The following is a 15751-nucleotide window of genomic DNA, read 5'->3' on the forward strand; positions in this document are numbered from 1 at the left end:
GAATCACAGGATGTTAGGTGGAGGTTGCGATTTAAAACCAGTTCCCTAGTTCTAAAGTCATCGGCTATAGCTGCTAGGTCATATCCCATCTACGAAATATTTTCTGTAAAGGTTCACATTAGATCTCATTTCATGTTATTATGATCTTCTCATACATAGCTCAATGCCACAAACAGCACACAGCAAAAAAGACACACACCAAAGGGTTACTGGGTGAGGCCTCACCAAAACACATGCTGGCAAACAAAGGAGTGACGTAAAATTTGTGAAGCATGCTGGTACTATTATGTGATACATTCAATAAGGGAATGTAAAATTGGCCCACGCCTATTATGTAGCCCTAACAGCATTCATAATTCAGCTGAATGCCTTAAAAAGGTGCAAACAAAAAGGTGCAATCACTGGCTGAGCTGCCTGACCAGGAATGAAAAATACCACAGTTGTACAGTAGCCACCCTATAATTTACTTTCCTGCACATTTGTTGGTCTCCAAAGCCCGCTTGTTTGCCCCAAAGCCAGACAAAGTTATAGTGGAGATGAAAATCCTACAAATACCAGCCATTCATGTTCACTGAGTGTGGTTTGTCTGGTTGCATTATATATTTAGGTGTGGTGCTAACCAAGACCTTTTGTTTTTCCCAAATAATTTTTTATAAAAATACATACATATCTATGGGCTTTCATTAGACCTTTTTACCCATTGGTCTGCTGTAGTATTATTCACAATGTAATGCCACTTATCACAACCTTCAGCACATGGCAATGGAACAGCCCACTCCGGTCACAGGCTTTCTTCACAGCAAAATCTGCACATGTGGATAATTACCTGCCATGTAGTGCACTTCGGGGCCAGATGTATCAAACAGTTTCACCCATTCTGTGTCTATGGGAAAATGTGTTTGTACATCTGGCCCGAACCTTTACTTCTGACATTTTAATTTCTATCAGATGCAGTTGGAGTGGGGAATGTGCCTCGCCCCTTCATCTTCACCTGTATTTATAGGACTGACCTATTGACAGACACTGGTTTCTCAATTCCTCTTTTTTCCCAGATCAGTATTGCCATCTGCAGCTACTTTACTGTGGCCAGGGATACATTTCGGTTCAAGAGCGAAACCGCAACACATCGCTCAGGATTACTGTTCTTTGCACTTGCTTGTCTGTGTTCGCGTACGAGGCAGTACATGTCTAGGGGGATAGTCCATCTATGCAGAGAGTTAGCTCTCAAACTAGCAGCAAGTCAGCAACAGTTCGGGATGATCACATACAGTTTGTGGAGCCGTCTAATTAATATTCACTTTTTAGCTGCTGCTCACAGACTTGTTCTATTGTAAACATCAGTCTCACGAGAAGAGACTTGTATACAGTCATTGTGGAGTCAGGCAGGGAGCCAAAAACCTTTCCTCAGGTATTTACCCTGTTGACAGCATAAGAATGTATAATCACTGCTATTTAGCCAGACATGGGTACAATTTGACCAGTGCCAGATAAATATGTGAAGGAGGTATGTATCAATCCGGCCGCAAAGAAAAAAGGGACTCCAGGTGAAGGTAGCATGGTGGCCATCGCATATGCAAATCTAGAATGGTTTGTAGAAAGACAAGGGCATGAATTCAGCTAGGGTGTTTAATGTAAAATCAATTTTAAATAAAAACATGTATGTTATTTTAATATTCAAATAATACATGTAGAAATTAAACAGACGCCTCTGGAGGATATGGCACACAAATATGTTGTGCTTCAGTCATGGAGCATTTGGCTGCCTGCAAATAATACTGAGTATGGCTTTAAAGCATGTTACAGAAATGTTTTATTCAGTCATAAGAATACATTGCATTTAAAATGTTCATGACGCTCCTTTTGATGTTTTTGAGGGCTGAGCTCTTTTTGGGCTTCTTATCGAAGACCTTTTGTTAGCTTTTGGCTTCTATTTAAGGTGGATTGGGCTTGCTTATTATTTCTTTTTTTTTTCAGTTCAAAAGTAAGTTTATTAATAAGTAACAACAACATGATATACAATAGTATAAAGACAATGAAGGTAATGGGAATATAAATAATACATCAGTTAGATTGGAAACAAAACAAGAGATATAAAACCATTCGAATAATGTCTAGAATAATGAAAAAAATTTCATCAGAAATCATATCAAAAAATGAAGAAGAAATTAATACATAGCAAGTACAATAATACAATGCATAAAAAGTATAAAGAAGGTTATTTTTGAACCAAAAAGGCAAGTCATGGAGGTTTAGGTACTTCTTGCTGCAGAGCGCTAACTGAGGAAAGATGTCGGGCAATAGTGTCAATGAAGAGCATGAACGGTTCCCACAAATCTAAGAGATTGGGTGCTAAATGCTGTGGGTATACAAAGGAAGTGTCTAATCTATGATTATAGTAAATAGCATACCACCATGCTTGATACGAGAATTTGGTAAAGTCTTTGCAATTTTTGGTGATTTGTTGGAAAGCAACTGGTAGTAATAGATCAATAATCTTTACGTTCATGTGGGTATGTTCCTAAATAGGAGATAAGCTACCCATAAAATTATGTAGGATATAAAAGGTAGGCTTGGAGTGAAAAATGGAATTAAGTTGCGACCAAACCTGGTTCCAAAAATGACGAACACATTTGCATGTAAACAACATGTGAAGCAAGTGTCAGCGTGTGGTAGCGAGCAAGACCAGCATGCGTGTGAGGTGGTGGAGCAATATGTATGAAGGGTGGATGGAGTGAGTAAAAGCCTATTATAAATGAAGAAGAGAGTCTGTGTCGTGTTTGCAGCTCTAGATGATTTTCTAAGTTTAAACCATATTTTACTCCAGAAATCCACAGTCCAGGAAGTGTCTAAGTCTTCCTCCCAAGATAGTTCTATTTTAGTCTTGTCTATTGGAGTAGCTGGGGAGTGTAGAAATGTATAAATAGTAGAGGCTTTAGAACCAGGCAATAATAAGGTGCGTAGATTATCTATGCCGGTAGGGATAGCAAGTGAGTCTGGCTGGGATGTGGTATACTGTACGTGTGCGGATTGAATGGCTCGTATTAAAATGGAGTGTTTGGTGTGGAAGGAGGAAGGGAGACCTAAAATCACACTCGCTTGTGTGAAAGGCATAGGTAAATTCTGACAGTATAATTGATGAACCCATATAATCCCTCGGGAGTGCCAAGATTTCCAAAAGAATGGTTTATTGTTTATTAAAATGTGTTTGTTATGCCAAATAGGAAGTTCATAAAAGGTGATGAGAGAGGGAGCATGAATAAGCCTCGATGTAAACATAAGGATAGGAGTAGAAACAAATTGTGGCTTACGCGTAAAGGATAAGTATTCGGAGAAGGAATAAGGGGAAAGATAGGATCGTTCGAGCTTTGTTCAGAGAGGGCAACTTGTAGAAGAGTCTAAAAGCCAACGTGAAGATTGGGATAATATAAAAGATTTATGATAAAGAGGGAAGTCTGGGAAGTTTGTCCCCCTTCTGATTTAGAGCGAGTTAGTTTGCAAGTAGAAATTGGTGATTTCCTGTTCCCCATAGGAAGGCAGATAAGATAGAAGTAATTTTTTTTAAATATTTAAGGGGAATTGGTATCGGGATGTTGGAAAGTGTGTACAGAACAATGGGAGAAAGCATCATTTTGATGGTATCCAGGCGCCTCCACCAGGATCAATACAGAGGATGCCATTTTGCCGACAAGGAGGATAATCTATCAATACATTTGTCCATACATCGCGTTACTGTTCCTGGAATGGAAGGGGAAAAATGTAAACCCAAATATTTAATAGATTGGGGGCTCCGAGAGAAACCTGATGCAATAAAGTCAGCACTAAAAGTATATTTTGTCAAAGTTAGGATTTCACATTTATCCTTATTTAATTTGTAACCGGATACCAACGCAAAAGAGTCTACTTCAGCCATAAAAGCAGGTAAAGAGGTTTGGGGATGTGAAAAAAACAAAAGAACGTCATCCGCATAGGCTGCCATTTTAATTGTGGAGTTTTGGAAGGTAAAGCCATGTGCGTCCACATTCTGAAGAATTCTAAGTAAGAAGGGTTCCAAAGCAATATTGAAAAGAAATGGGGAGTGAGGGCACCCTTGCCTAACTTCCCTTGCAAGATTAAAATAAGAAGAAATGCTTCCTTTAGCAGTGACAGCGGCCCTTGGGTTAGAGTATAGGATAGATATTAAAGCAATAATTTTGGTGCCAAAGCCAAAACATTTAAGTGTGCTAAAGAGATACGGCCATTCAACTCTATCAAAAGCTTCTTTTACATCTAAGGCAATAGCAGCCAAAGGATGAGAAATATGTGAGGCTTTGGAGGGGATATAAAAAAATATCGTATTATAAATAAATAGCGTATTGTCTGTGATGAGTATTCCCTTAACGAAACCAGATTGTTCGGAACCCAACAACTCTGGCAATTGAGATTCCAATCGCAACGCCAAAGCCTTCGAGAAGATTTTATAGTCGACGTTAACCAGGGAAATGATTTTGTAATTTTTGCAATGTTAATAATCTATGCCATCTTTAGGAATTTAGAATTTAGATTTAGTATTCCCCAGCGAGGATGAAACATTGGTACGAGATATTCTACCCCAAACGTGGACTGATCACCATCTGGTCCTTTTTACAACTAGGGTAGGGGCTCAACAGGAAGGAGAAAGGGCCGTAAATACATACAGAATGGATAGGAGGTGGGATAAACTGAATAGCGACACGGCACAAGTCCTGATTGAGGAAAATGGTCATCTGACCTCTACTGATTCGGTGGAGAAGAGCTACCAAAAATACTGCAGCACCATGGTTAGGAATCTAGATCGCCTACTCCCTAGGTGCAAAATTAAAAATAAGGATAAGAATTCAGCCCCCTGGTTTAATGCAGAGTTAAAAGAACTCCGTTGTCTTCGTCGAAAGGCAGAAAGGAGCTGGAGGAGACAATACGAAGATGCAGATAGAAACCTTTTTAAGCTAGCACAACTCAAATATAAAACAGCAATATCCAAAACAAAAGCCAATTTTTATGCCACCACTATCCTGAATTCCACGAATGTATTTATTTATTTTATTTTTGACATTTTTAGAGCGCACTGTTACCCGGAGGAGTCCTGGCGCTGGCTGATCGCTAGTGAGGGTGAGCAGGGGCATTAGCGAGAGAAAAGCCAGGTTTTGAGAGCCTTCCTGAACTTGAGTAGGTCGGGGGTCTGTCTTAGTACCAAAACTCTCTTTAAGATTTATAAGGACATTACCTTGCCCCCCCAGTCAATGCAATAAGACAATTGCTTCACAACAACTCTGCGATGACATCTCAGGCTACTTTCAGGAGAAAATTCATAATATTGTCGGGAATTTAGTCCCCCATAATACTCAGACTCTAGACATTGAACAGAAGGAGTCAAGTATCGAGTTAAATGTTAACTCTTTATTAACCTCGTTCCAATTATTTACAGAGGATTCCTTTGCTAATACGGCTCTTAGTGTTACTTCAGGATCCCTGGCTGATCCTATTCCCCATAGATATTGGAAACAATTTGGCAAAATACTGTTCCCACAGCTCCTTAGTATCTGCAATCAGTCACTGGAAGAAGGTATAGTGCCAGCTGCATGGAAGCAAGCAATGGTTTTTCCGCTGCTAAAGAAGCCGTCGCTGGATCCTACACTACCCGTCAGCTTCAGGCCGATTTCCCTTCTCCCGTTACCAATAAAGATCTTGGAAAAGACAGTCAGTAGAACCCTCTCTAAGCACCTAGAGGACAATCGGCTGCTGGATGCATTCCAATTCGGGTTCCGAGTAGCACACGGGACAGAAACGGCATTGACCAGAGTGATGGACAACATTCGACTGCGCGCCGACAGAGGGGACGGGTCGATTCTTGTCCTTTTACATATGTTGGCAGCCTTCGACACTGTGAGTCATACCGTTCTGCTTCAAAGATTGTGGATCAATGGAGTGAGAGGAAGAGCCCTTGAGTGGCTACAGTCGTACCTCCAAGACCGCCAACAGACGGTGACTCTAGGCCAGTTTGCATCTGTAGTTTCTCCAGTCCCGCATGGGGTCCCACAGGGGTCTTCAGTCAGTCCCATTTTATTTAATGTGTACCTGAAACCCCTATTGTCCATCATCAAATCCTTTGGTATCAGCATTATAAATTACGCGGATGATACTCAATTGATTTTCTCCATGGAGGGCTTGCAGGAGACATCAGTAGAGGCCTTCCAGGAGTGCATGCGGAAAACGGCGGGCTGGCTCAGGGCTAACTCGCTCCAATTGAATGGAGGGAAAACGGAGGTGATGGTCTGCTCAGCTGCAAAAATCTTAAAACACCCCATGACAGATTTTAGGCTTTCCCCAGAAGAAGACTATCTGAAGTTGACCAACACCGTGCGTAATCTGGGAGTGCAAATGGACGCCAATCTTCAAATGGAGTCACAGGCCAACAAAACGATCCAAGTTGGCTTTAAACTAATTTGTTTGCTGAGAAAGATCCTCCCGTTACTACCAGCCGACTCTCGAGCCTTGTTAGTGAGGAGCTTAGTGTTAAGCAGGTTGGATTACTGCAATGCCCTGTACCTGGGTGCCCCTCAGTACATCTTTCAAGGGCTCCAAAGGGTGTAGTCGGCGGCAGCTAAGGTGGCTCTAAATAGACCATGGAGCTCCTCAACATCCCTGGCATTGAGAGACCTCCACTGGTTACCAATCAAAGAACGCGTTAGCTTTAAATCACTATGCTTCGTCTTTAGGGCGGTTCATGGACAGGGAACTTTACCATTGCAGGATAAATTCAAGTGGTACGAGCCCCCTAGACAACTGCGGTCTGCTAACACTGGCCTAGTCCTGGTCCCCAAATTCAAACGGTCCAGAATGGGGGGGCAGAGCTTTCAGTGTGGCAGCTGGACAATTAAGGAATGGGCTGCCACAGGGCCTTAGGGTAGCTAGCTGCCTGCTGAAATTCAGGAAGGAGTTGAAGACCTTACTATTCCCTGGCCTAGTTCATCTTTTCTAATCTTTTCTAATCTGGAACTGTAGGTATAACCGTTAATTCCTGTCTGAGTGACAAGATACCCGTAGGGTGATAGCAGCGCTATATAAGAACACAATACAATACAATACAATGAGGCAAATACGGGCATCTGAAAAAGACCCAGTGGAACCTCCAAAGTGTAAAAAGGAAAGAATAATGGTGTGCAATTTGGGTATCAATAAAGAGGCAAAATGAGTAAAAAATTCTACTGTAAAACCGTCTGGACCTGGAGCTTTATCTTTTTTCAAGATTGTAAGAGCAGCGTGAAGTTCTTTCCGGGTAATATCCAATTCTAAAGAAGACATATCTGGGCCTGATTCAGGGGTGAGATGGATTTTAGAAAGGAATTGAGAAATGGAGTGATCAGATGACAAAGTTTCAGATGAATATAATGTTTAATAGAAGTGTAACAATTCATTCAAGATGTCATCATCTTTAAATTTTAGGGAATTATCTGAGCCATAAATTGATTCTTATCTTAAGTGCAATTTATAGAGCGCGCTGACACCAAAGGCTTCCTGGCGCTTTGAGAGTGAGTGAGGGACAAAAGCGAGGGTGGCGTGGTATTAACCAAGGGGAGGGAAGAGGTGGGATTTAAGCAATTTCCTGAAATTCAGAAGAGAAGGGGTGGATTTGATGGAAAGAGGGAGGAGATTCCAGAGCCCGGGGGCCAGGTGGGAGAAGCGTCGACCTCCGAATTTCTTGGTTTTAGCTTTGGGGGTGACTAGTAGATGATGGTGAGCTGATCGGAGGTTACGCGTTGGACGATGAGGAGTAATTAAAGATTTGAGGAAGGCGGGGCCCGAACAGTGGAGGGCTTTGAATGTGAGGCAGGCCACCTTGAAAGCTGCCCTTTGGCCTATTGGGAGCCAGTGCAGTCTGTGAAGTAAAGGTTTGGCCGATTGCCATCTGGGGGTTTTGTGAATGAGTCGGGCCGCTTGGTTCTGAACTACTTTGAGGCGGTGCAGCAGGGAAAGTGGGAGACCGTTGTAGAGGGAGTTGGAGAAGTCCAGACGGGAAAGCACAAGTGAGATGACAACTTGGGTAAGTGCGGTGAGCGGAAGTAGATGGCGAACTTTGCGAATCTTCCGGAGCTGGTACATACAAGATGAGATTACCGCACCCACTTGGGCTTTGAGGGACAGTTCTGTGTCGATATTCCCAGACTCTTCACTGATTTGGCCGGGACTGGGGGGGGGGCGAGCTCCGAAGGCCAGAACTGCGGGCCCCAATGAGCTTGACTGAGTCCAGGAAGGAGGAGCTCAGTTTTCCCTGGGTTTAGCTTCAGTTGGTTCTGGTTCATCCAATGTTGGATGTGGATCATAACTAGCTATATTTAGCTTATTCTGTTTAGCCTTTAAATAGTTAGCTAGTAATTTCGAAGCTTTATTTTGACCGCCATGGAATTTCGTGCTCGATTTTAATAGATAATTAGATTGAACTGAAATTTAACTTTTAGGAGTTCAGATAAACATTCTTTCGATTTGGAAGAATAATAGGAGTGTTCCAAATGTTTAATTTTAGTAAGAAGAGCATTGGTTTTTTGGTGCGCTATTTTCCGTTTTTGGAGACAAAACGAATAATAAAGTCTCTGGATAAAGCCTTAAATGTGTCCCAAATTGTATGATAAGATAAGTCGTACGTTTGATTAAGAGTAAAATACTCTGTAAAAAAGGAAGTGAAGGAGGAAGAAAAAACAGAGTCTAGAAGGAGAACATTGTTAAAACGCCATTTACGATGGGAATTTTGTTTGTGCAAAACGTCAAGGGTTATAGTAATCGGAGCGTGGTCCGAAATCAAAATGGAGCCAATATCCGACTTAACCAAGGATTTAGAAATATTATGAGAAACAAAAATATAATCTATGCCAGACTGAGTGTGGTGTACTGGTGAAAAAAAATTATTATTCTCGTAACTTGGGATTGCACAGTCTCCATGCGTCAATGAGTTTGTGTTGTTTTATAGTTTGTACAAATGATTTATGAGATCTGTGAGGAGTAAACTGGCTCAAAGAAGTACGGTCTGAAAAGGGATGAAAAACATCATTACAATCACATACTAGAATAAAATTGTCATCATAACATTGTGTGATTTGTTGAGAAAGAGCAATCCAGAAGGAAGGGTCACCAATTGTAGGAGCGTATATATTTAATAAAGAAACTGGGACATTGTCTAACAAAAAATTAACAAATACCCATCTTCCTAGTTGGTCATGACAATGTGATATGAATTTAAGAGATAAAGACTTACGAAAAAGGATAGCAACTCCATTATGTTTGCTATCTCCTGATGAGAAGAGAACCTCTCCCACCCAACCTCTTTTCAATTTTGCAGATTCCTCACCTGTCAAGTGAGATTCTTGTATACATGCAATATCTGCGTCTAATTTAGCTAAGTGCGTTAAAACTCTTTGGCATTTTATGGGTGAATGTAAACGTCTGACATTCCACAAAATAATTTTTAAGGGCATAAGATAAGGGTACAACAACATAACAAATTCCAATGAGCAAAACATTTGAAAATGATTAGAATAAAATGAACAACCAACCAACTGAATATGAAATGAAAAAAGAAAGTGAAAAAGCAGGAACAAGAGAAGAAAAGGAAGATATGAAGAGATAGCCCATGAGAAAGGGATAACAAGGAAATGAGTAAATGGGCAGGTATGAGAAACAGAAAAAGAGAGAGAGAAAGGAGAAGAACGAGAATAAGAGAAAGAGGATGAATAGATTGAAAAAAGAACTTACATGAAATCCAGAACATACGGGAGGTGGAGGGATGGAATGCCACACTGAACAATGACACGTCCAGGACCCACCGGGGAAGGCAAGCGGGAGAACGGGACGAACGAACAGACCTCAAAAATGAAGGGAAGGTGGGGAGCACGAAAACACAATCTGCAAAGAGAAAAATGTAATATAAGTAAATACAGTAATGAAAAATAATATTAATAATAAAGGGGAATTAATTCTTACATATGGACCTCAGAACGTAGAACATGTAAAGTAAGAACTACTGCCATATAGCAACAAAACAAGAGAAAAACAGCTACCATCACGCAATCTATTTTACCTAAGTAGAGTTCACCGATAGTACAGTTTCCATTGAATCAGCGTGAAAGGAATAAAGAAAACTCTTTAACTTAAGTGGATCCTCATAAGTGGTGGTTCTGTTGTTAACGGTCACCTTGAATAAACATGGGTGAAAGAGGCCATATCGTGCATTTATCGAATGTAATTGCGGTCTCAAGGATAGAAACTCGTTTCTTCAAACCGCAGTTGATTTAGCATAGTGCTGAGAGAAAAACAAAGATTTTCCTGACCACACTATGCGATTCATCGCTTTAGCAGCTGACAAGACAATCAATAAATCAGTATACTCAAGAAAAGACAAGATCACTCCTCTTGGTTTGTGTGTTGATGAAGAAGGCGTTAGGCGTGATGGAGGTCCCAGTCGATGTGCTCTTTGAATGTTCAAGGCGGTGCCCTCAGGTAACTGAAGAAGGGTTGGAAGTAATGTTTTAAAGAAGGCAAGCAAGTCTGACCCCTCCGTACCTTCAGGAAGACCATAAATACGAAGATTGTTTCTTCTGTTTCTATTTTCCAAACTTTTGATCTGTTTGTGGAGTGCAGAAACCTGTGATGAAATAAAATCTACTTTGGAAGTAAAAGAGATAGACTCAACATTTCTCTCCAACACAGTAACACGTTGATCTATGGTGGACCATTTGTCAGAGAGCATTTGAAGTGTAGATTTGGTTTCCTCCATAAAAGGTTTTAATGCCCTGATCTCCTCAAGTAATAAGTCCATAGTGACAGAGGTTGACTGTTTAGGCGGAGAAGGAGGGGCCTTTTTCAATCTTTTCGTAGAACCTTTGGTGACAGCAGAACTGTAAGTGGCGTGAGGCGCTGTGGCACCCTTAGGTGAAGAAGAATCTGAGGTCTCCATGCATAAACAGTCAAAACGAGAACTGGTACGTATCAGAAACTTGCGAGGTGAAGGTTGAAATGATGAAGAAGGTCTAGACAATCTTACCATAAGCACAAAATAGTCAATGTACCAATACAATGTAATAGATGTACTAAAACAATTGTATAAAAGAAAAAAAAATCAGAAAGAAATCATGTGCATATATTGAGAAGGAACCTAAGCACAAGAACATACAAGCAGCGGCATAAACAAGGCTTAATAAGATAACAATATAAGCATATGCTGGAAATGTACACTTTTATAATCAAACAGCACAAATTCACAAAAATTCTATCTCATGTAACAACCAACAGAGCATGAAAAAATATGAATATTTTTTTTTAAAAAAAGGTGTTTCCAGTGAGATGAAAGTCCAAAGAAAACTAAACATTGAAAATGCACAAATGGCAGTGGTATAATTACACGTGGTAATGATTGTGAAGAGACTTATGCATAATGCAGTATGTGTACAACATGTCAGTCTATTGAAGAGTATAGATATCCAAAAGCGCCAAAAATAGGAAATGTGTAGAGATAAAAGTCCTAAAATGGCGCCCATAACATGAAAGTCACTCCGTTGTATGGCAGGCATAGCAAAATTATTGACCAGAGAATAATAAGGAGGTAAATACTTTCTGAACAATTTCCCACACAACAGTGTAACTATTATTCTCTACTTCTTGTGAGTTCAAGTGTAATATTCGCTTTGGCCACAGGGTGTCCCCCTTGGTTAGACTTACTTGGCTCAACATATGGGAAGTCTCGACAAAGACGAAAGGCAGCAAGATCCTGTCAGCGTCACTGCTCGATCCTGTCAAATCCACTGCTTGCAGGCACTGAGGTAACAGCGTGCTGCCTTCTCAAAGCGCCTCTTCTTTATATTCTTAAAGGGTAAATGCAGGCCGCTGTGATGCTGTTGGAGGAAGGAACAGGCCTCAATATGTAATGCGTCGCCGAAAATACCGCTAGGAGAAGCATCTCCGTCAGCAATACCAGAGGGACAAAATGGCGGCCGCGATTTCAGTGAGCCGTGTCATAGAAGATTCGTGCCCGAGGCTCAAAATTGCAGCAAAATTAAGTTACCACGAAGGTAACATCAGGGGCTCCATATATTCGCACAGCTCGTCTATCGATTACGAGGCTGTTGGCGAGGTTAGAGACAGCGGTCGACCCATTCGTCCCCTCACCACCGCGGAGCGTCACGGAGGGGCCCCCATGCCAGTCTGGCGCAAGCCACGCCCCCCTTATTTATTATTTCTAATCTGGAAACACAGCAGAAGTCAACAAGCAGCAGCAAACAGGGAAGGCAGACTTTTAAGTGGTATCTGGCCCAATAGGGAGGGACACATACAGTAGGTGATTGGTGTTTGGGGACGCAGCACTATGAGGCACTTGCAGAGGGTTGATTGAGCAAGACACTGTAATAGAGCTTCTTTGGAATGGATAAGTAAAAGCAGGAGACAGACAAGTAATGCATCTGAGAAATTTACAGGAGGAGTCCACTCTGCAGCCTTGAATAAACACACATGTTCCTACTACTCACCCAGCAGAGTAGGTTGAGTCCATTGATGCATTGATGCTTTTTGGTCCCATGTAATGAACTGCCCCTCCTTTATCCATACTGTAATTTTAGTCACCTGCATATTGCATCTTGGGAATGGCAATTTTGATGTTTAACATGTTCAGAAGTGTTTTAAGTGGGCAGTACCTGTCTCTACTGGGACTCCATTTCTAAACTTGACAGCACAGTCTCAGCAAAGGAAATCTAGATGGAGGATGAAAGGTATAAGACCATTAGGATGGCTGGGATGACCAGAGACACAAGGTCCAGGACACGTAGAACAAGACCCAGAAAGACCTAATCTATGAGGATGGGGTCAAAATGCCAGAGAGAACCAGGAACAAATAGATAAACCTAAACCTTTAGACTTGGCTCTGTTCGCAGTAAATGCTCCCCTGTTCACTCTCCCTCTAGCAATTTACTAGGCGCCGGGAAACCCTTTTTAGGTAGCTGTGCGCATTACAAATGTAATGTAAAAAAAATAAAAAAATAACAGGAACATGAAAAAAGCACTAGAGGTACTGGGACCAGAGTGAGAAGAAAAAGCATTGCCAGGTGGTTTTGGACCAGAGGGTTGTGGGCCTAGTGGACAAGAGCCCGAACGAACAGAAGTACCAGGTTTAGAAGGAGACTCTGAACCATAAAAACAAGGAGGGCTATGAGAATCTGTGCACAACAACCAGAATGAGAGGGACAAGGACAACCAGGTACAGGAGTAGCAGATTCAAGCACACAGACCAAAGATGACCAGTACTATGAGACCAATAACAAGAAGGACAGGATACAGGGGAGCCAAGATGACAGACATCAGATCAAGGAAGCCCAAGGGTCCAGAATTAAAATGGCCTGGACCAGGAAGACCACAACCAGAAAGCACCAGGGCTAGCATGACTGAGAGAGCCTAAATTAGAATGACCAGAGGGGTTATAAAGGACAAGGAAGTCTAGAACCACTGGGATCAGGATTAGAAGGTTCAGGAGTATCAGACTCGGGAGGATCCTAAACCCGATTAACAAGAACTACATGACACTGGGTGACCAGCAACATAGAAACTAAGTAGGTCAATGCCAGAGAAATGAGGGAGAGCACTGACAATAGGATAATTATTAGGAGAAGCATGATTGAGGGGCCCATGGTCAGAGGGACAAGAACAAGGTAGAATATGCAAATCTGGGGAGCTGGAGAATTAGTAGAATGGGGCAGGAGGACAGGGGGCTACGGAAACCCAGCCAAAGAAAATATAACCAGAAGACCCAATACATGAAGACTGGACAAAGGAGTACCAGAACTAAGCCAATAACTACAAGGTGACCAGTATCAGAAGTATTAGGAACAGGCAAACAAGGGGACTGTACAAACCAGGGGGACGGGACCGTGAGGAATGATGGATGAAAATGAAAATGTCTGGGATCGGAAGCCTTTGAAGCAAGAGACCCATGATCCAAATGACTCTGCACAGAAGTACCTCGGAATGACACCCAGTCAAATCAGTACCAGAACGTAGAGGGCCAGAAAACTCTTAGACTAACATGAACTGGAGATCAAGGTAGCTCAGAACTACAAAAGGCAATAATGGTCTGTAACAGTACAAGTTATTGCAGAGCAATGTGGACAAGGAGCAGGAGGCCAAGGGCCATGAGGATCGGGACTAGATTGGTGAGGCCTACAAAGATTAAGTCTAGAAGGGCAATGGCCAGTACATCTAGAATATTGGGATAAGTGAAACAGGGATTAGGAAGGTTAAGGAGAGCACTACCAAAGGTACCCAGAAAACCGGAGCAAGAGGACTAGGTAAACAAAGAGGTTCATGAAGATAAGGACCTACTGGACCAAGGCTTAAATTACCAAATAAGGAAGAACAATAATTAAAAGTAGAAGTACTGGTGTGAGGATGATCTGAGATAAGAAGCTCAACCACACCTAATGGATAGATTTGGGCAGGAGGAACTGGACCAAAATGACCAGGCTCAGGAAGACTCGAAAAAGGAGATCCTGTAAAACAGCACCAGGACAAATAGTTGCACACCAACCAGTAGTACCAAATAGACAAGGAGCAAAGGAGAACAAGGAAAAAATAAATAATGCATTGCCAGAAGAACCATGAGGGCAAGGCACAGGCACAGGGACAGAAGGACAAGGATGATCCAAATCAGGTAGACAAGAGCTAAGATGTCAAGTCCTACTAGGGCCAGGACACAAGAAGACAGGTAGACCAAGAGAACCAGCAGCTCCAGTAACTGATGTACTTGGATCAGATGAGCATTGTAGGTAGGACGAGATTACATGGACGGTGGTCAAAAGGGTCAGAAAATAAAAGAATGAGCAAGAAGTGATTCTGAAAGGACCATGATGGCCAAAATGACAAGAAGCATGAGGATTAGGCAAATGAAGACTCAAACAAGGAGAACCAGAAACAAAAGGATCAAGGCAAGAGGGTACAACAAAGAAGATAACACAGACTGTGAGGACCAGGAATTGGAACCCCAGACTGACAGTGAGGAAGAATAGGAGAACACAACCTGAAAAATAAAGAGGAGATGGCCAGATAACTGGAGAGAACAGGACAATAACAAAGAAGATCAAGGCAGTGAGGACCAGTGGGACAACAATCAAGACAAAAACAAGAGTCAATTCACAGACTGAGGCATATCAGGACCAGGCTTACCAGGACAAGCAGGACCAGGATAAGGAGGAAAAGGAGGACCAGGACAATGGAGGCCAGGATGTAGGGAGCCATGATAACCAAACGTGGTGACTAAGAACAGGATGACTTGCACACAGGGAATTAAGATAAAGTAGACGCATTAGTCCAAGAAGACAACATAATGGAAGACCAGGGCCAAGGGTGTCATAGCATGTTGGAGGTGCACACGGAAATCTAGTCAGGTCAGGGGATATTCCCTATCTGGTCCCTTGTCTTAATGGCCCTAGTCCATTAAGACAAGGGACCAGATAGGGAATATTAGATGTACTAGAGGGTTCAGAATAGGAAAGTCTGTGAACATGGCTTGTGAGGTCTAGAAAGGTCAGAACCAAGGGACCAGGCCTGAATCTCCAAGTGGAGCAGGAGGGCTACGAACAGAGGTATTAAGATCAGGCTAGCCATAAAGATCAATGGGATAGTACCAGGATGAAAATGACCATTTCTAAACTAATAGGACATAATCAGGAGGACCAGGACCAGAGAAGGCAGTACAGGTGGACCATAA

Source organism: Lissotriton helveticus, chromosome 4_1 (assembly GCF_964261635.1).
Source record: "Lissotriton helveticus chromosome 4_1, aLisHel1.1, whole genome shotgun sequence".
In the NCBI taxonomy this organism is placed as follows: Eukaryota; Metazoa; Chordata; class Amphibia; order Caudata; family Salamandridae; genus Lissotriton; species Lissotriton helveticus.